Source organism: Diadema antillarum, unplaced genomic scaffold, assembly GCF_040938485.1.
Source record: "Diadema antillarum isolate AM-2024a unplaced genomic scaffold, OU_Dant_1.0 seq00000620_RagTag, whole genome shotgun sequence".
Classification (NCBI taxonomy): Eukaryota; Metazoa; Echinodermata; class Echinoidea; order Diadematoida; family Diadematidae; genus Diadema; species Diadema antillarum.
The window spans coordinates 1,143,347-1,166,802 of record NW_027271543.1 but is presented as its reverse complement, the minus strand read 5'-3'; the positions used below and the strand labels follow the sequence as shown (position 1 = coordinate 1,166,802).

The following is a 23,456-nucleotide window of genomic DNA, read 5'->3' as shown; positions in this document are numbered from 1 at the left end:
TTCACAGTCATTTTTTGTGAGAAGGTATGATACAGACAGCATGGCAAGGAGGATGCAAATATGTAATTCTTCAATGATTTCTGTGTTGATGACAAGATGATCAATCATAAATTGCAGTAGTATCAATCTTCCCAAACTTGAGTTCCTTGAGTATTACATACTTTCTCCTGCCAATGCAGGACATGTAATTGGGTTTTAGATTATGTGTTCTACTGCTAGTTTAGTAATTTATTTCCTTTGTGTGGTTGGGCTTTTTTTTCAATTCTCAGGCTATTCAAACATAAAATAATGTACCGTGTAGTAATGATGAAAGCTGTCTTGTAGCAACAGCATGCAACCCTTTGAAATGGAACATCCGCACTATCTGTGATCAACAAGCCTGTTGGCTGAACTGTGAAATACAAGTCTGTAGGATTACTGTTCTATCTGGTCATACTTATGGATTTTTGCTTTCCTTGTGTCTGTTCTCTGTTATAGTCTACTACTGACCTAAACAATGGCTGCATCAATAGTTTCACTGGAACTTCCGCCTCAGCGCCCATCGCTGCTGGAATGTGTGCTCTAGCACTTCAGGCAAAGTAAGTCTGGGTTAAAGAGCATCATAATCAGTAATGTTTTCAAAACTATTAATGTTGTAAAGTGGAGGTATGTATTCTTGTGTATAGTTCAACACCATTTTCATATATGCTGTATATTTTTGTTGGGCGTCTTTGTAAGACTATTGTCCCCATTACTATAAATTCACTTTGTTTTCCTCTTCATATGGGTTTCTTTGTTTTTCGAGGATTTGTGGTATTTTGACACTTATATATTCATGTTTGAGATCATATTGGATGACAGATATTCTACCTCAACAGAATTAGAATATTAATCACTTACCATAGTTATGGGTAAACTCGGCCTAGCGGGTAAACTCGGCCTAGCGGGTAAACTCGGGCCCCCAGCGTGCGCATTACAAGTGGCCGAGTTTACCCGCTAGGCCGAGTTTACCCATAACTACAGTATGTCTCCCAGGCACTAATGTCTAGGCACTAATGTCTAGACATTGCGCTGAAAGAATTCATGGTCACATGTTGACCCTTGGCCAACCATGGACTGGGGTCCTTGTCACCATCTTAATTTCAAATTTCAATGCGGTTTCATGATACTCAGAAGAACGTAAAATATTGCATAGAGGCTGGACTCCTTTGTGTATATGTGACTCTGCACCTCAAAACAAACAAAAAGTCGCCAGACATGAATTTTAAGTTAAGACCACATTCTGAAAGAGCAGACTTTAAGCTTTAAAATGATGTATAACTCAAATCAAATGGACTCTCCTAACCTATCTAAATATTGGAAAGAAAGCACAAACTCCGGAAAATTGTGAACTGAGAAAAGAGGCTCTGAAGTACAGTGTCATTTCAAGCGCTTAATCTTTACCAAACCGTGCTGGCTGTGCGATGAATGGGACAAAAAAACAGGAAGTAAACCACCAGAGTAACAACAATGAAGGGATTATCAGAATAAACTGAAATTAAGCATGCCTCATTAACATATTCAGTCAATGATTAATGCCTACTTTCAAAGCAGTAGCACTATCTTTTCAAAAGTTATTAGAGTTGAAAGTGAAGAGTGTGGACAAGGTTTTTCAGAAATGAAAAAGGGATTCTAAAGACACACCTAATCACACTATTCTACCAAAAATGTTCGAGATAAACTGCTAAAAAAAAAACACACTTTCCAGCCCGTTTTATGATACCAAATTTTAGCATAATGTAAAAGAAGACCCGCTCTTTCAGAAAATATGAAAAAGTCAAGTTCGGCTAGGTTGACCCATTTCACTTATTTTCAGTCCTCACGCAAAATCAGTGTGTGCGACTTTATGTTCGTTTTGAGGTGCACGGTCACATATATGTATGTGCAGAGCTAATACCAAATCTTCCTGAAAAGTGAAATATTTAATTTCACATTCTCACAATAGAACGCAAAAGCCGCTGTCATTCACATATCATTTTGACCTATTGCAATGCATGCAATAGACTAATATCTTCCAGATTGTTCTGTATAATCTCTCTGATTACTGGCAGCCCTGCGTGTGGATGACTGACTGGCAAATGTTTTGGTGCAGTGTACTCGTTACTAGTTTCATCGCTTTATCGCTAACATTTGTGATACAGTTAGCTTCTTCTAAAAGATGTATAAAGTGTGTACCAACTATCTTCCCCTTTCCCCTTTCAGTGGAAACCTGACATGGCGAGATATGCAGTACCTCGTGGTTGTCACTGCCAAGCGGCACCAGCTGACAGGGGACTGGACTAAAAATGGAGCAGGTTATCAAGGTTGGTGAAGTAACACTTGTCCTATATTCTACTGGAGACTACCAGAGACCTGCTATAGACTTGCTGTATTATTCGCTCCACATAGTTTTATATTTGTTTCATATAGGCAAAAATATGTCTTTTGATATGTGACATTCATAAGTAACATTCATATTCTTAAAAGTGGACATTGGTATAGAATTAATTTTATCTCATTCAGTGAAATATATTTTGTGCGGTTTTTAATCTACTGACTATGATCATGAACAACATTAGAATAATATCTTGTGGACAAGACATACATGTAGTCCATGAAATATTGGCTTAATTTCATGTTGGTATAAAATTTCATGACATGCGCATGACTTCCCACACCTCCAAATATTTAATAACAACAATACTTCTGATAGTGGTGCAATAGATGTGGGAAACAAAAGAAAATAAAAGGAATGGGACCTACAAAATTGCCTCTTCATATCAGGTACAGCTCATTAGATGCTTTTATGCCCGACTGTGTTATAACGCGATATACCCATTCTCTGTGCAAATTAAGTCATTTATTTCACATTTATCAAGCTTACCTTGTGAGCTCTGCTGTAGCTGCATATGAAAAATCAAGTCAAATATTTCTGATTTTTCCCGCTATCGTCATCGTTCTCAGTGAGCCACTGGTTTGGCTTTGGTCTCATGGATGCAGCAGCCATGGTCGAGAGGGCCCAGACATGGGAGACCCTTCCGGAACAACTTTCTTGCACAAAGATATTCAACACCAAGGCAGGCAAGTAAGTATATTTTGTGATATAATTCAATATTGTTTAACCAGTTGAGGACGAGTTCCGATTATACTTGGGCAAGCGTTTATAGGAAATGTTTGTTGTAGCAAAATCGAACCGTCTTCAACGGGTTTAGAATGAAAGATATCAATCTGGATTCGTGCAGAATGGGCAAGTAAATGCCACTCTATGTTTGAGTTGGCTTTGATAAATAGAGTTCCTTCAAACAAACAAATTGGCCAAAAGTTTATCAGAATCACACTGCAAAATGATATAGTTCTTGATTCTTTATGTGAATGTTCCAGGAATCAGTGGTGTCATCATTTTGTAAGAAAAAAAGTAAAAAGTAAAGAGGCTCGTGAGGTATGACTTTCTCACATTAACCCATTTGCATTGGTGATTGCAAGCGATATCGCTGATTCATCAAAGCATGTGAAAGCTTGAGATTTTAGAGCTGATTAATTCCTACGGTTATAAGTTCTGATTGTGCGTTTGTCCTCCATTTGTAAAAGTCACCTTGAATGTACGTGGTGATGTGGCATTTCACTTCACATTTTACTGCCAAGCTCACTAGTTAGCAATGTTAGCCGTTAGCTCACTTGTGTTTTGTAGGAGCTTCAAGTTCTTCTTCATTCAGCTCACAGTGCCAGCTAAAAAGCGCACTCATCCATAATTTAATATTTTCCCTTAAATTTTGGCAATACAGTATATGCTTACTCTATGATGAGACTGTATATTTGAGGAGTTTGAATGCGAAAACTAATATATTTATATTGATTTCAGATACATGAGATTGAAGCTGCTGAAAAACAGAGATAATAATTCAGATATATGTGATAATTTCGATATGTTAAAAAATATTTCTAGTCTTCCATTTCTATCAACCTGAAATACTTGAGATTTAAGCTAGCTGTTGAAAACCAAAGAAAATGATTTAGATATATATTATAAACTTGATGATATCTTCAAAAATATTTCTTGTTATATAACAGGTATCAAGTATCATTTGAAAGACTTGATTTTTCTCTTTTTGAGGATCAACTTAAAAGACTTTGATAATGGTGTCTATTGGTTTTTGCATTCAACCTTTTCGTTTTCATTGTTGTGCTGATCTATTGTACCTGGTATATGCTCTTCTCTGTTCTCCCTGTGTTCCAATCGTACCTTCATGGCAATATTCAAGTCGGAAGAGGTTCTTCCTGCGATGGAATGCGGTGGACTTCACATCAGACCTGAAGGTGTCTAGGTGTCGTGAACCCACGGGTCATGAAGACCTCAACTACCTGGAGCATGTCCAGCTCACCCTGACCGTCAGTGCCCTGCGGCGTGGCCGAGTAGTGGTCCAACTGACCTCTCCCGCAGGCACCGTCAGCACGCTCCTCAGCAAGCGGAAGAGGGACTTCAGCCGGCGGGGTCTCGTCAGCTGGACCCTCACCAGCGTTCACTTCTGGGGGGAGAACCCTCTTGGGGTGTGGTCGTTGCGTGTCGGAGATGGCAGTGACAATAGGGGTAAGATTACAGAGTAGATCAGAGCAGTTCATGGGCACACAACACTTCTTACTACAGTCCTCACCCAATATTTGGGAACTGCTTCAGTAGGAACTCCGTTGTAGTGCAACAGAATTGTTGTGATGATGTAACATAAGAAAGAAAGAATGTAAAATATGTAATGAAGTTTTAAGGTGTTATTTCCACCATTGGCTTCTGTACAAATAACAACAAAGTGACTTTTGTGACAAGAGCAACTCTTCTGCCTTGTGAATGCTTACATTATATGGGCACTCCCCCTCCTTGTTGATGTAATTACATTTATCTCTGGCCCCTAGTGCATGAGCAGTGAATATTACAAATCTTTAATGTCCAGCATCCATGTAAATGCGTTGGAGAGTTGTAATAAGCATTGCTAATACAAGCATTACAAAAATTTTCAAGCTAGCTGCCTCTTTGAACCATATTTTATATCCTACTTTTCCTGCTAGTGAGAGTCACATCCGCTGTACTCACCCTACATGGCACCACGTCTCTTCCGGACTCTCTTCGTCCGGAGACAACATCCGAGGTGGTCAACCTGGAACGTGACCTTGTGCAGCGGGCGGAGAATGCGCCATCCTCCGTGGCACGCCTGGCCGGACTGCAGACCGCAGGTCCCAGCGGTGGTCAGGAATCACAACGGGCCCTCTCCCGCAATCGCCGAGGTAACACAGCTTCGTCCTCATCCTGGGACTCGAGCTGGTGGTGGAGCAGTTCAGACTGGGACCTGGATGACAACTGCCACACAGAGTGCCTGTATGGCTGCAAAGGGTCGACCGCCAAGGATTGCTACGACTGCAAACACTTCAAAGACAGGGACACCAAGTTAGTAATAAAAATGATGATGATGATTCATATTTATAAAAGGTATATTATCATTAATTCTGTATGTGCTTGACATGACAAAAGTGTGACAAATATTTGTTTTTCCACATTATGTACATTCACCACTATGTCTAGAAACGATATTAAACACAGTGTTTAATAGAATTTTAGGGCTGTTATTACCTTTTCTAATTAATATCAAACAAATCCTTAATTAATGTTATTATTTGAACTTCATAAGTTAGTACGTAGATGTCTATCCAGTGTTACGTACGTTCCCTCAAAAATTTTAATTATTGCAAAAATTCTGATAAAATACTTTTGTGAAGCAATTTAGGATCAAAGTTGTCTGTCATTAACTTGGTCTGAAAGACAGTATTGTATCTGGGGATCATGCCCAATGTTCCTGAAATGTACCCTTTTACCTTGGAAATAGTCATGTACATAAGAACATATTTGTATGTTATGCTCAAATAATTTTATATGTTTAATGTATTGTTTTTGTGCCTCCGCCACAAAGTGTTGCTGGAGGCATGATGTTTTTGGGTTGTCTGTCCGTCGCTCCACCCGTCCCTCCGTCTGTCCATCCGTCCTTCAGTCTGTCAGTCCATCCATCTACCTGTCCGTATAGATTTTGTGGACAGTGAAACTTAACAACCATTTGGCATATATATCCAAATGAAAATTGGCATATGTATGAGTGGATAAAGTTGTGTGTATGAACTTTGGATGCACATGCTCAAGGTAAAAAATCATGGTCAAATTCCTGAAATCTCACTTTTTTCCCCTTACCTTGCAATGCCTAAGGTTTTTTTTTTTTTTTCATAGTGTATATATGTATTACCAGATAAACACTTTCGGAAACGTTTGGGGCCAAGGGGTCAAAGGTCAAGAGAAAATATTCAATTTTTTTTCTCCATATTTCAGAAATAGTGTGATGTATCTTCCTGAAATTTTATGTTGTACATATGCATGTACTGCCGGGCAATGCTTTTTGTCGAGCCCACCGGAGTTGTGGGGAGACTGAGGGATCGCCTGCGGTGTCTGTCCGTCCGTCACTATTTACCAAACATGAAGGTCACCTCAAGGTGAAAGGTCATAGGCAGAGGTCAATGAACTTTAGGGCCCAATGTTAAGTTTTTACGGCTCGTTTGGATTATGGCTCATAACTTTTGTTGTATATGTCCGTTTGTGACCAAACTTGGATGGTAGATGTCCCTTGGGGAGTTGAAGGTCACCACGAGGTCAAAGGTCACAGACAGGGGTCAGCAAACCTTTAGGGCCCAATGTTAAGTTTCTTACGGCGCGTTTCGATTATGGCTCATAACGTTTGATCCCTTTGTCCGTTTGTGGCCAAAACTTGGATGGTAGATGTCCCTTGGGGAGTTGAAGGTCATCACAAGGTAAAAGGTCACAGACAGGGGTCAACAAACTTTTGAGGGCCCAATGTTAAGTTTTTACGGCACGTTTTGATTATGGCTCATAACTTTTGATCCCTTTGTCCGTTTGTGATCAAACTTTAATGGTAGATGTCCCTTGGAGAGTTGAAGGTCATCAGAAGGTCAAAGGTCACAGATGGGTCAACAAACTCTTAGGGCCCCAATGTTAAGTTTTCATGGCGCATTTTGATTATGACTCATTACTTTTGATCCCTTTGTCCGTTTGTGGCCAAACTTGGATGGTAAATGTCCCTTGTGGAGTTGAAGGTCACCACAAGGTCAAAAGTCATAGGCAGGTCAATGAACTTCGGGGAGTTAGAAAAACATTAATTTCTTGTACGCGAATGGGCAAAGACACAATTTCGCACTTGCCTTGTCTTGAGAATTTGGGTGTCATGGGGTCAAGGGTCAAAGGTTATGTTAAAATGTTCAAATTTTGATATTTAATGCTAAAATTGCATTATTTTCCCTATACCTTGGAGATAAGTCAATGCATACCCTTAAGTAAACTAGGTATATGCAGGCATCACTGCGCTGATTCTGTAAGGAAAAATTTTGACCATGAGGTCAAAGGTCAAATGAAAATGTTAGTATGTCACAATTTTTCCCATATTTTGAAAATAGCTCAAAGTAGTTTTGTGAAAATTGGATGCTACAGAGTATTGCCTGTTAGTGATTATTTGTAGAAGTTGTGGGCAATGGAGTTAAAGGACAGGGGTCAAAGGTCAAGTGAAAATGCCTGAATTTCTGATTACTTGCTGTCTGAAACAATTTAGCTATCTGAATGAAACCTGGTTCAAGGAATGTAAACACTCAAGACATTTGTGGTTGTGCCAAACTTTCCAGCACATTACAATTTTTTGCCAATCATGTGAAACTTTCTTTATGTGGAGAACCATGCAGAACCATACCAGTCGCCATAGAGACATTTCTAGTTTTAACATATTCATATATGATTTATATTTTCTAAGTTGGTAAATACAAAGTCATGCATAAATTCATTCATCCAAGCTTGAATGGGTAATGGTGAAGATCCAGAGAAAATCCCACTATGGGGATATACAGTGAACAGTGTGAGAGCCCAGAGTAGGAGTGATTCATGGCACCCTATTATTCATTTGTTATTAGGGAATGTGTAGAGACGTGCCCAGATGGACAGTACCCTCCTCCCGAGCTCCACATTCGCTGCCGCCGATGCAACGACAAGTGCCAAACCTGCAATGGGCCCTCAGGTCATCACTGCTTGACATGCGCGGGAGACCGCTACCTTAGTGATGACAATGCATGTGTCGAGGGCTGCGGCCAGGGTTACTTCAAAGGTGATTTAGAGAAGTGATTTGGCAAGGCTTGACCAAAATGCTGCATCTTGGAATATTGTTTTTGGAATTAAGGCAGAAATATTCACAGTACTTACATTTTTACGCTGATTTCGTGCTACTTTTGGCTAGCAAGAATTCTAAAACTGGCAATATTGTTTTCATTATTTTGTATGCTCATTGTAAATGGGTTGTATTGTGCCCTTTTTCAGCTGATAAATACCACTACATTAGTAGTATGTGTGTGTTTGTCTGTGTGTGTGAGAAAGAGGGAGAGTGAACGTGTGTATGTGTCCTAGTATCCATTTGCGTGTATGCTAGTAGCTTTATGTAGGGTGCAGTACCTTCAAATACTTTGTAGATTGTTTGTGTGCACATTGTAATGAAGTATGTATACTTGTGTAATGCATAATCTGATAGGCGCACATAATGTGCGGTGAAGTAGAGTATAGTTGAGTGACCCGCAGCTCGTCATAGTTAATGTTTATGCATATTTGAATCACATTTCGTCGCTGAAATTCTATGAAATCCCACCCACATACAAGAAAAATTTTGAAGATTCCAATAGAACCACAAGCACTGATCGATACCGGAAATTTGCGGCTATCATCTGCAAACGCGAACAATAGGGAATAGTTGTGGGCCAAGGAAGGGGCCTGCAACTCGTCACCCGCGCTCCCATAGACAAAGCACGTAAAAGGCGTGTGTGGGTGACAGTGATGCTCCCATAGACAAGCACGTAAAAGATGCGTGCAGGTGACCTTGATGATACTTATAACACGTATTCCTAATAGACACTGTCTATAAATTTAAGATTTTCACAGAAAGCTTACGGTATCCTTGCCAAGTTTCAGAACACAGTCCCAGGCATAGATTTTTGTCCAGTGCGCTTATAACGATTTTATGCAGGGTGACGGTATTCGGGCCCCTGATGACGTGCGGGCACCTCACTATACATCAATTTTCATGCATGGAAATTGTCAAATCAGTTTCTTTTATTTTTCTGAATTACATTTGTAGATGAAAATGTGAATTAGATGAAAACATGAAAAAGCAGTTGAGTTGTGTGAATTTAAGAACTCGGGAATATGTTTTTAAACCACTTAGCGTATAGATTTAATCGCAGGAAAATATCAATGTTTACAGCGAACAATAGGAGGAAGCCCTTTGTTACAATGCCCCACAAAGTTGAACAAATTTGATAGCTTTCAAATTGCAAGTTAGAACTTAACACATTTATAATTTTTTCCGCATGGTTTCTCTCTTATTTTTTTTTGCTCCTGGTGGTTTCTCTATTAACCCTATTTTGAGGCTATTTGAGACCAATTTTTTACTGGGGGGATCAATTTGACCCCCCCCCCCCTTCAGATCTCGGCCGCCGATCGCGTGACCGCTGCAAAATTTTGCCTGAAGATAGAGCCGAATGTCAACTACAAGATTACATGGTCATACATTAGAAAAATATTATTTATATAATATTGATTATATAATATAAACTATTTTTAGTAAATTAATTATGAAAATTTATGCATGAAATAATATTTTCACCTATAACTCCATTAAAAAGACTTAAGGATTGCTAAATTTTTGTGTCAGATTTCCTCAAGACTCATGGAACAATTTTCTTGTAAAAATATAGCACAATCAAAATCAGTTTCTTATGTTTTTTATTGATTTGTTAATTTTTTATTTATTTTGTTGTTTTTTCAACCTTTTGTTTTCTATCGTTTTTTTACCAAAATTTTTGCAGGCACTTTTTCAAGCTTATCTACATTAGAATTGATTAATTTCAGTGGTTAAAAGTTGAAATAATCTAATTTATATCAGTTTAACAAAATAACACAATTTGCATTGGATTTGCACATTTTTAAGTTATGTTAATTTTTTTATGATTATTGGATAGAAAGTGTTATGATGGAGATTGAGTAAAGTATTTGGGTTTGTTTTATTTACAGACAGTCATATTAGAGCATGCACACATTGTACATATGACTATACAAATAATTGTGAAGTAAACTCATTCCACACTCATCTATTGTGAACGTTGATAAACCCTTTCAGAAGCACTCCCAAATGACTGGTAGAATCACATCAGATATTACAAGTGAGTGTCTCACAAAGTCCCATTTATATTCTCTTCCTCACCCACCTTCCAGATGAAGAAAGTCGTTCATGCCAGCGATGTTCCCCCTTGTGCACTGCCTGCGAAGGCAGTGCGCACCAGTGTACAGCCTGCGTGCTGGGGGCGGTATTGCGCGATTCCCAGTGCACCATGCGCTGTATGGAGAGCGAGTACATTGACAACAGCCAGTGCCGGTCGTGCCACGAGTCGTGCTACTCCTGCCGAGGTCCCGCCGCCACCGACTGCACGGCGTGCTTCTCTGACAAGGTTCACAAGGATATGCAGTGTGTGCCAGCCAGTGATTGTGGGGAAGGCTACTACATTTCCCATGGCTTTGATGCCTACTCTAGAGAGTGTTTGAGGTAGAATATTAGTTTTGTTTTGATCTTTATCTCAGACATCACTTTTCATAACATTTTTTTTTTCTCATAGAACAATGCATAAGTCCTGCACCATTCATTCAAACAGCTCCTAGGGACATACCTACAAGCTGCAAACTGAAAAGCATCAGACAGCAGTCAACATGGACTTTTTTCTGATGTGGTTATTTTCACAGATTTTGTGATTTATTTAACTATAGCAAAATGATAATACACAATTTTTTTAGATATAAAGACAATCAGATTAAATTCGAAGACAAATATCTTCTGATACTCTACGTACTGATTGAACATTCATTGTCAGTGCCTGGTAGTTTATTAATGATTTGGCTCCAAAGCTCACCCAGGGATGACATCTCAAAGCATTTAAGCCTTAATTCACAAAGGTAGTACAATTGAAACCATGGTTTAAACTGTGGTTTATGCAAATTTCTTCTGCATAAATACAATTGACAGATTGCGTACGCCAACAGACATCCAGTAGCAAGCATGTCAAAGGTACGCCTATTTCACACTAATTTTAGACAATTTGTTCCATGGTCTAGGTTTAAACCACCTTCGTGAATTCAGGCCTTTGTGTCCAGGAGAAAAGTGCTGTATAGATAACAATCACTATTATTCATGCTGTATATATTGTCATTAATGTACCGAAATACCCTCACGCATCCGTAGTATAATGGACAAATTCAGCTCACTGAAATTGCCAAATAATACCAAGTATTCTTAAGTAGATGTAAACTGTTTAGATACAAAGAATGTCTGAACTCTGTGTGCAGGGACATGCAGTGACTTTCTCCCGTTATTCCTTCACCCATGCCATCTTTCTTTGCAACACATTTTCATAAAGTTCATGTGAACTGTTGTGTAACAGGTGTCACTCGACCTGTGAGGAGTGCCAGGGACCATCCTTCAAAGACTGTACGTCCTGCCAAGAAGGGGCGTTCCTCGTCAGTGGGTTGTGCATGCTGACCTGCGAGAATGGTGAGCCATATGTGACCCTGCACCTCAAAACAAACAAAAAGTCGCCAGACATGAATTTTTAGTTAAGACCATATTCTAAAAAAGCAGACTTTAAGCTTTAAAATGATGTATAACTCAAATCAAATGGACTCTCCTAACCTATCTAAATATTGGAAAGAAAGCACAAACTCAGGAAAAGTGTGAACTGAGAAAAGAGGCTCTGAAGTACAGTGTCTACTCAAGCGATTAATCTTTACCAAACCGTGCTGGCTGTGCGATGATTGGGACAAAAAACAGGAAGTAAACCACCAGAGTAACAACAATGAAGGGATTATCAGATTAAACTGAAATTAAGCATGCCTCATTAACACATTCTGTCCATAATTAATGCCAACTTTCAAAGCAGTAGCCCTATCCTTTCAAAAGTTATTAGAGTTGAAAGTGAAGAGTGTGGACAAGGTTTTTCAGAAATGAAAAAGGGATTCTAAAGACACACCTAATCACACTATTCTACCAAAATTGTTCGAGATAAACTGCTAAAAAAACACACTTTCCTGCCCGTTTTATGATACCAAATTTTAGCATAATGTAAAAAAAGTAATGTCAGAAAATATGAAAAAGTCAAGTTCGGCTAAATTGACCCATTTCACTTATTTTCAGTCCTCACGCAAAATCAGTGTGTGCGACTTTATGTTCGTTTTGAGGTGCACGGTCACATACGTTCCTAGCTCGATGAAGTGGTGCTCACACTTCCTGCTACTAATCAGAGCTAGTAAATGCTGATGATTGCTTGCTGTTTGTTTCAGTGCTTTCGTGCTTTGATGATAAATGAATTGACAATGATAAATGATATTGATGATGATGCAATGTGATGATAATGAATTGATGCTAATAAATGATATTGATGATGATGCAATTTCAGTATTACATGTAGGTTGCATTTAAGTATGCAAAAATGATCCGAAAAGAAACGATCTAATGTGTACCGTACTATACCATGCCAGATTTAGGGCGTTAGAGCGCTCTGTGGAGGAAGTGGAACTCTCTAATTGTTTTTAGACGGGGTCACACATTTTGTAGCAACAGGGTCATGCACCTAGCGTGATTTGCAGATGTCCCGAACAAAGAGAATCAACTCCTTACATTATGACGTATGTGAGTGTTTTGCACATTTTTCTCCTGCCAACTTCTGGTGCATTTGTAGTGTGCTTTTGGAGTACATCAAGAAGTGGTCAACTTTTGGCTCAGTAGAGTATGGTATGGTACAGCACGCTTTAGGAGAGCGCTCAAACACACCCTTTGAAGCCGTGGACTGGGATGCCAGAGTTTTGAAATAATCGATGTCACCGTCAGGTTTTCCTTCCCTGGATCCAGTCTACTGCGCCTGCAATCAATCACAGAAGGATACATACCTATGGACAAAGACAATGGACTTACAAGTCACAGCATAATTAATGCAAATTGATATCAGTCAACACAAAGTACTAATCAAATCACTTATCTCCTGAAAGTTGCTGTACAAATGCAATTGAAAAAAAAATATCATGTCATAATTATATAGCATCAGATCTCTCAAACAAGTTTCCAGTTGTTAAAGCAAAATATATCAAACTTTTTGCTTACTTATGTCATCAGTGCCTTTACTGTCCATTTGCAAATTCATTTTGTTTCAAGTCTTACACATAAGCACATAAAAGTTGAAGTTTTAACAATGTTTAGTCACATATCACAGGACATGCATGGTAAATACAATTTTGACGTATTGCATACAACATAATTACAGTCAAACCTGTCTATAGCGGCCACCCAAGGGAAACAAAAAAAGTGGCCGTTATAGACAGGTGGCCGCTATAGACATTTTATCCAACTATGCGTGTGAATTGCCTATATATGTACACGTAGTACTTAGTGTACATGTACATGCGTACGTATGCACACGTGTGTTTCATGCATTGAACAATGCCCGTGTTTATGAAATTGTTGCACAGTAGCATGTTGCACAGTCGTGAAGAAAGCTTAACAATAGCGCATTATTATGACTGAATAAGTGATGAATGCAGCGGTGGCGATCACTTAACGTTGCCCATGAATAACTGGTATGGCCACATATCAGAAAAACACGCTGAATTACCAGCTCTGTGGCCGCTATAGACAGGTTAAAATCTTCCGCGGGAAACAAAATTTGTGGCCGCTGGCCGCGTTAGACAGGTGGCCGCTATACACAGGGTCTTTAACAGGGCTTTTCTCTCGGGGGGGGGGGGGGGGGGGATTTTTCAGTGGCCGCTATAGACAGGTGGCCACTAAGGCAGGTTTGACTGTATATGCATTGAAAATCAGACATCCAACAAAAAATCTGACACTTCATTATATCCGATTTGAATATTGCACTTCTCAGAACACAATTTAACAGTGCCACAACTCAACATAATGGATCTAACAAATTACAGAGCAATTTGACAATAGATACACTGTATCACATTGTGCATTAAAATGGAATACGTAAGCTATGATGCCACCACCACAAATTTCAAAATTTGCATTAACACATGTCCATATTGAATCAAATTTGAAATACAATTGTAAGAAATTAAATGTGATTCATCAAAAAGCCTGCCATGCATTTTACATGTATATAAACGAAATACGGGACACCAACCAAATCCAGAATATTATCATTAACAACAACAACAACAAGAACAACAACAACAACAACAACAACAACAACAACAACAACAACAACAACAACAACAACAAAGTTTAGTTAAGATTCATTTTTTCTGGTACCCTCTAGTGATAGACCAAATTTGATTCTGTCATAGTGTGTCATATAATCAGAGATGGAGTGTGTGCTAAACACTGAACTCTATAGTGGAAGTGACGTTACGCGCAGTGCTTAAAGTCAGCACTTTGCTTAAGTTGGCGCTGCCATTTTAGGACTCCACCTTTAGGCCCCGCCCACTTAACTATATGCTTCTGTTGTGCAGAGGGAATGCAGAAGAAGGGTGCGTTCCTCAGTGGAAAGTCACCAAAAGTCACTTTGGTGTAAATTATGGGGCGCCAAGTATCGCATGGGTTATTTCATTACAAAATGGCTCTTTAGTCGACAAAATGAACATGTCCTAACAAAACAACTGGTTTAATGACAAAATTAACATTACTTCAACAGAATGACTGATTTTGAAATGCCATTTTGTAGTCAAAATTACTCATTTCGTGACGAAATAGTCATGTGACACTTGGCACCTTATTGATGACCCATAGCAAAGTCCCAAAATGGCCGCCACCAGCCTGCACTGCTGGTGACTTAATACTTGTACCTGCTTTGGCGCCCTCTCTAGGTATGTACCTGGATGACAGTGACGGCTCCTGCAAGCCGTGTGGCAGAGGGTGCACCAAATGCGTGGATGAAAATCATTGTATCCAGTGTGAGGGACAGCAGTGAGTAAACCAAATGTCCACCTCGTATTAGTTGATTAAAATTTGTTGATATATTTCCCCACAGGACCTTGGGTTTATGAGCTGATTAATTTACCTTTTGGGGGTTTTTTTTTGTCATAGACATTCTAGTTACTTGGACTCAAAGTTAATATACATTGTACATACAAATGGTATGGTATGGTATGTGCAATTCATAACACATGTACTGTAATTATGTCACAGATGTACGTGTAATCAAAATTGTTGAAATTGTAGAAACTAGCTATAATGAGTATCATATTTGTATATATATTATGTTTGATTATTTTGATTTTAAAAATGTAAATGATGCCATACAGAGAACAAATAAATCAAATCAAATCGAAAATCAAAACAAATATTCTGTGACTATGATATTAAGTTTTGGATAAATTTTCTAGTTTTCAGGAACAGCCTTTACTCAAGAAGCTTCCATTGAAGTATGATATTATGTAACTAAATGTTTGTGCTGGCCTTTCATTACCCATCTTTTGCAGATGTAATGAATATCATATATAGGTAGATATATATATATATGAATGTAGATGGAACAAATTTGTATCTATGGTCTGTTAATTGGTGATATAATATCTCTTCAGGTATATTATTTTATTTACCCATTTGTTTGTACACGAACTTTGTCAGGTGAAATGCCGTGCTAAATACTAGCTTGCTTCAAAATGTGACATGAAAAACTTAAATACATTGTATGTTTAGATATGAGTTACGACCTCTCTTGTCTGTATATAGGGTGCTTGTCACACAAGACACCAGTGTTGTGTGCTCAGAGTGGTGTCCAGATGGGCAGTATTCCATGGAAGGGGAGTGTTACAATTGCCACGGCACTTGTCAGACCTGTAACGGAGGAGGCATCATGGACTGTACACGGTGTGCACAGCCATCAGGTAAGGGGGCAGAAGAGATAGCAAGGGTCAGGGCACAAACTCATTCTATATACCAATTATTTGGTTATACAGTGGGTACTGCTACTGCGCAATTTGTCGATTATTGGTTATAAAAAGATATGTGGCAACCACAATCGGGTATCTTATTTTTCATAAATTGTCATTCTTCCAACGAGCCATTTGTGCTACTATTTCATATTTTCATCGTGAAACAACTGAATTTGTGTTATTACAGGTTATTTCCCACATTGCTATTATGCATATGTGTACATTTTGGTACAAAAAAATGACAGTTCTGCAGGCATACAAGAACTACACATTGTACATGTATGTATTCACTCCGAGATTGATGGCCTCAATATTGTTTGTGATGATTGTCCCCCACCTTTCTCTATTTCCTCTCCATACATTGTGGACATGCAGAAGCCTCACACAGATACCTGCTGGAGGGGGCCTGCGTGGGCTACTGTCCCCAGGGCTACTTTAAGTTAGAGGTGGGCGGCGACTACACATGTGCAGAATGTGACGAGAGCTGCAAGCGCTGCACTGGACAGGCCAGCAACCAGTGTCTGGAGTGTGAGGATGGATTGACATACCATGGGGACACTCATACGTGCACAGAGGAGGAAGGTTTGCGCTGTGAGGCAGACAACTGTGACGACTGTGTCTTGGGTAAGCTCCAGCCCTATGTCAGTATGTTCAACTCTTTTAACTTGTTTGTGACAACACTAATCGTCGGCTGAGAATGAGAAGGCGTTAAGGTTCCTTGAACACTATGCCTTTAGTGGCAGCTTAATATCCTTATCATTCTCAGCTGACGACTTTTAAAGTTTAGCTAGTTCCCTGACGATTTGCATAACGGTGGAATATCAGATTCTAATTTCAAATGAGCAGATAAACCCCTTCAGAAAATGCAGGTTTTCTGTCACAATGTCGATGTTATGAGCTCAACTTTCATAACGTGCCCAAATTTCTTTAACCCTATTTTAACTGGGCTATTTGAGACCAAGTTTTTACTGGGGGGGGTCAACTTCAGATCTCGGCCGCTGATCGCGTGATCTCCACAAAATTTTGCCTGAACATAGAGCCGGATGTCAACTACTAGATTACATGGTCATACAATAGGAAAAAATTGATTTTATATTTTTTAATAAATTATGCAAATTTACCCATGAAATAATATTTTCACCTATAACTCCATCAAAAAGACTGAAGGATCCCTAAATTTTTGCGTCAGAGTTCCTCAAGACACATCGAACAATTTTATTGTAAAAAAAAATAGTGCAATCAAAATCACTTTCTTTTGTTTTCTATTGTTTTTTTAATTTCTTATGTATTTGATTGTTTTTTCGATCTTTTATTTTCTATTGTTATTTGCCAAAATTTGTTGCAGGCCATTTTTCAAGCTTATCTACATTGTAGTTTATTAATTTCAATGGTTAAAAGTTGAAATATTCTAATTTATATCAATTAAACAAAAAAACACAATTTGCATTGGATTTGCACACAAAATCATGAATTTGAGCTGTTTTCGGGTTGACACGCATATGCAAAACATTGCGTAACTTCAGAACGGTGTACCCGGATGTCGCAAATTTGGACTCAAAATATGCGGGAGACTTCAATGAAAAAAGTCATGAAACGACGCGGCAAAATCTTTGCGCGTTGCGGAATCGTGGTGCGAAATGTTGGAGGGGGGGGTCAATTTGACCCCCCACCTAGTTAAAATAGGGTTAAAAGATAGCATTTGGTGTTGATGATTCCAAAATGTTGGCGTTTTTAGGGTTTTTCTTGCAACTTGGGTAATATGTTTCTATCAATGTACATGCAGATTATGCGTGTATGATAGGTGTGAAATGTGGTGTATGACAAAGAATTTCACACAGAAGTTCATGTACTGAAGCGATTCACACCTGTGTGTCATCTAGGGAGCAGCAACCTTTGCCAGCGGTGTCTCGCCAGTTTTTACCTGCTCAATGGAATATGTTCGGAGGAATGTCCCGATGGATACATCCCGGAGCCGAGGTCGCGTCAGTGCCAGCAGTGCCACCCATCCTGCAAGACCTGCAGCGGGACCTTCGACTCCTGCACCTCCTGCGACGAGGACTACTTCCTGTACGACGCTCTGGACAACCTTTGTGTGACACAGTGCCCCTCTGATATGTACCCGACACCGGAAAAGACCTGCCAGCTGTGCCATGCAGACTGTGACACCTGCACCGGTCCCTCCGATCATGACTGCTCCAGCTGCCGGTATACCGGAAGGTTCCTTGATGGTAGGTGCTTCAATCCTCTCCAATGCTGTGTTGCTCGCAGTGCTCAACTCTCATATGTCGTCATGATTCACTAGGGAGGCGAGTTTCGTCTTACCTTCCTGGATTCACCAAGTCATGTGTTTACTAGTTGCAGTCTCCGCCTCCATGACCACTCTAAAACTGTCTCTAAACATGAGGTTAACATGACAAAAATAATATAATATTAGTCACCAAATTTGATAATCTACCTGCCAAGCTTACCCTAAGCTTGATACCCACCCCCAGATAGATTACAAGACTAGTGCTTCCATCCGCTACCGAACTAAAACTGCACAGGAACATACATTAGTGGGACTATGCAAAACAAATGTCTTGATGGATGTACACAAGTTTCCAAAAGATTGTAACAAGAAAACGAATGAAAGCAAACAGTGAAGTGATTCAGCAAAATAAAGAAAGAACTTCAAATGTTCTGACCCACAAATAAATTTCACCCGTCCTAGGCAGGACCTTGTTACATAAGAGGTCCTTTACATGTTCCTTGGAGTTCTGATCTCTAATAATCCTGTGCTGAGTAATAGGAAAAACCCTCGGGGCAGAGTGCCCACTCCTTTTCGTCTCATCTCTCTGCTCAACACCTATGTGACACAAAGTTGCTAATTTGTCTTTCTCTGTAGACTTTCTCAGTTCGTAAATTTCTTGTGTGTGTCAGATTTTTCCCCAAATTTTTAAAGTTATAATGATAATATGAATTTGTATTGTGCCAAATCCACTCTGTAGAGTGCTCAAAGCGCTTACATACTATTTTTACCCCGGTCTCTGGATACATTGTTTCCCGCCAGCACTGACAGTGCTTACTCTCCTTTCCTGGGGGAGTGTTCCAGCCAGTTGCCATTTTACAGGCACACACACACATGCTGATCAACCAACATAAACATTATCATCCTACTGGGTACCCATTTATACTCCTGGGTGGAGAGCAGCAGTGTGGATAAAGTGCCTTGCTGAAATGCAAATGTGTCAGGGTTCGTTGGGCTTGAACCCACGAACCTAAATCAGCTTGTGTGATTCAGAGACGTACGCTAATATCCACAGAAGTCATGATCTACTTCTGTGAACTTTCTGTTTTCATGCACAGCAACATAATATCAGGTTGGACATTCCCTTTAAAAGTTTAAGTACCAGTATGAGCTTTTGGTGGCGTACAAAGGATGCCTGACTGTTTGTTCAACATACATGTATGTATCTATCACTTACTGTACTAGCTTTTTCACATCTTTTAAAACTAGTTGTTTTCTTCTTGTGAATGCAAAGGTTTATCTTAGGATAGAACACACTGCAGACTACAGATTTATTCTGTGCCTAAGTTATATGCAAGAAATTTTGCAGCTAAGAGAGATCAAGAAGGATCTCTTTTTGTGCCTCTTTGTGTTTCTATCTCAGTGTGACTCTCCTTTTCACCTCTTCTTTATCATTCTTTCTCTCAATTTTTTGTCTGGCTCTGATTTGCCTTGATCTTGATAGAATCATCGTCTTCGTGTGTCAGTGAATGCCCGAGCGGACAGTATGGGGATGACTATAATGGTGTGTGCGGTCCTTGCCATCCGTCTTGTGAAGAGTGTGACGGACCCGGAGATCACGAGTGCACAAGCTGTCATGATTCATTTGACAAAATCAATGGCTTATGTCAGTCATCATGCAGTAACAAAATGTATAGAGGTGAGTTTGCACTGTAGTGTCATATGGAATGAAGGTCTGTTCTACCATGTTTTGATATCAAGTGAGCAATGTTGAAGTGTTTTCCTTAAACCCAAAACGTAGTTCTCAGGAGCGTATCAGGGCAATTACCCCACAATTTAGTGATAAGGTTAGAGTAAAGATTAGGGTTAGGGTTAGGTTTACAGTGCCGACCGCGGGAAACGTCACGAAAACCCCTAGGGCAAATGCGGGAAGCCCTTTCGTCCGGGCGTACTAGGTAATACGCGGGCGTTTGGACGCGTACAGACGAGGGAAGTCGCCCGCACTTTCACGCTCGTCTAAACACCCGCATTTGCCCGAGCGCTCCAGCGCGGAATTAATGATATGAAAATCAAACTCTCCCGTCAACCATCGGCTACATGAAGGAAATTAGCTGAAATCGATCCGCGAAAATCTTTTGAAAAGTATCAGTAATTTGCCGGATGTTTGCTTTTACGTTCGAAAGTAAAATAATAACCATAACATTCAGCTCCCGAATATGCTAAAGCAAATGTCGAATGATCCCTTTGACGTTTGGAAATGAATAACAATAATACTCCGTACGATGATTAAATAAATGTCGGATGTTTGCTTTTACTTTCGGAAGTAAATAGCAATAACATTCATCTCCGGAAGATGCTAAAATAAATGTCGGGTCTTTGCTTTGACGTTCGGAAATGAATAACAATAATATTCAACTCTGTACGACGATAAAAATAAATGCCGGATGTTTGCTTTTACGTTCAAAAGTAAATAACAATAACATTCAGCTCCGGAAGATGCTAAAATAAATGTCGGATCTTTGCTTTGACGTTCGGAAATGAATAACAATAATATTCAACTCTGTACGATGATAAAAATAAATGCCGGATGTTTGCTTTTACGTTCAAAAGTAAATAACAATAACATTCAGCTCCGGAAGATGCTAAAATAAATGTCGGATCTTTGCTTTGATGTTCGGAAATGAATAACAATAATATTCAACTCTGTACGATGATAAAAATAAATGCCGGATGTTTGCTTTTACGTTCAAAAGTAAATAACAATAACATTCAGCTCCGGAAGATGCTAAAATAAATGTCGGATCTTTGCTTTGACGTTCGGAAATGAATAACAATAATATTCAACTCTGTACGATGATAAAAATAAATGCCGGATGTTTGCTTTTACGTTCAAAAGTAAATAACAATAACATTCAGCTCCGGAAGATGCTAAAATAAATGTCGAATGATCCCTTTGATGTTCGGAAATTAATAACACTAATATTCAACTCCGTATGATGATTAAACAGATGTCGGGTGTTTGCTTTTACTTTCGAAAGTAAATAGCAATAACATTTGGCTCCGGAAGATGCCCAGAAAATGGCAGATGATTGCTTTTTACGTTTGGAGGTGAATAGCAGTAACAGTCTGCTCCATATAATAAAATAAATGTCGGATATTTGCTATTACATTTCGAAATGAAGAACAGTAACATTCAGCTGCGTTTGATGGTAAAGTAAATGTCTGATGTCTGCCTTGACGTTCAAAATGAAAAAACAGTAACATTCGGCTCCGTACGATGCTAAAATGATTGTCGGATGTTTGCTTTTAAATTTGGAAATGAATAACGGTAATGTTCTGCTCCGAACGATGCTAAAATAAATAACAGATTGTTGCTTTTACATTTGGAACTGATTAACGGTATCAATCGGCTCAGTTAGATGCTAAAATAAATAGCGGATGTTTGCTTTCACGTTTGGAAATGAAAAAGGATAACATTCAGCTCCGTAAGATGCTAAAATGAATGTCGGTTGTTTGCTTTAACATTTGAAAATGATTAACGGTAACATTCGGCTCCGTAAGGTGTCAAAATACTAGTAAATGTTGGATGATTGCTTTTGCGATCAGAAATGAATAACGGTAACTTTAGCCTCTTTACAATGCTAAAACAAATGTCGGATAAATCAGATAATTTTGCTTAACATTCGACGTCGTGCGATACCAAGTTGATTGCATAAACCTTCGACACTTCGTTGCTGCTCAATTTTATTTGATCTCGACATTATGGACGCTATACCTATTTGATTTAATTGTCCTTATTTTATCAACTTTCGACATCAGCCGCTACTTTATAGTTTTCTCGATCACTAACGTCGGACGGTATGACCTAATCAACTTTGGACATTGGTCGCTATTTAATAATTTCATCAACCTTACACATCGGTAGCTATTATTCCGATGTTCGTTATTCCGAAGGCTCTCTAGTCCGAAGATTCGTTATTCAGAAGGTATATTGTTCCGTTAATTTCATTTTCGGATTCATGAATCTTCAGAATAACGAACCTTCGGAACAACGCCACAAACGTTCGAATTAACGAACCTGTAGGTTTAGGGAATTTGTGTGTTTCGAATTTAACGACCCTTCGGAATTACGAACCTTCGGAATATTACGAACAGCATCCATCCGATTATCAACCTTCGACATCGATCGCTGCTTACTGATTTTATCAACCTTCGACATCGACCGTAAATAACGTATTTGATTGACACTTTCGACGTCGATCGCTGCACATTAGATTGGCAAACCGTCGAAGTGTCGATCGCTGCCTATTTATTTACTGGTTCCCCAATTTCTGACTTAGTTACTGATTTAATCTACCTTCAACATCGGTCGGTCATTATATTGTAAGTGGCCACTTATTGTCTCGAGCTTGATATTTCCCAATGGCGTCCACGTCTACACACACACACATAAAAAGAAAGAAAAAGATCTGAGTCTTAAAGGTCTAACGAGGCGTGAAAGTCCTTGTGTGATGCTTTTAATTGTGTCATTTACAATAGTGTCACGGTCCCTAAGATGGATGAAAGAGGCGCAGATCTTAAGAAGCCACTTGAGTTGAAGTTTAACACCGTCTGTCTATTCTTAAAGTACACGATTTGTAGGGAAAAAAAAGACAAAGAGAGGGAGAAAACAAAGAAAACGTAGGAGAGAGAGAAGGGTATGGCGAAACCACCAGAGTGGCATTATGTAATCAACAAAGCTGCGTTTAACTTCACTCGAGTCCCCGAGAAGTGGTACTACACGTGCATGCATAATGTTTATCTTGGATACATGTACTGTAGGTACCCTTCTCTCCTTTCATGATAAATTGTTTATACGTATCACATAACTATGTCAATGCATGTTTACGTCGCAATTTGTCCAATCGGGGTTTTCCCTCTTTAAGGAGTGCTTGCTTTCCAAGAAAAAAAAATAAGGATGAAATTAATGATTATGAGCAAAACTGAATGCATTTAAGCAGCGGAATCGCGCTACATCAATAGCACTCCAAAATCTTCGAGTGATCCCGGAGGTCACTCCGAGTGAAAATGAACATTTTCACTCAAAATTCACTCCAATTTCACTCTAAATTGACTCCGTTTTAAATGTATCCACCCCTTCAAGTGTGAATGTTTTCATTTTTTTTTTTTTTTTAG

The 23,456-nt window shown here is 39.2% G+C and overlaps 1 pseudogene; it reads left to right on the top strand.

The window, feature by feature from the left end:
* LOC139736055 (proprotein convertase subtilisin/kexin type 5-like) overlaps positions 1-23,456 on the top strand; it is an 89,338-nt pseudogene that overhangs the window by 28,526 nt on the left and 37,356 nt on the right.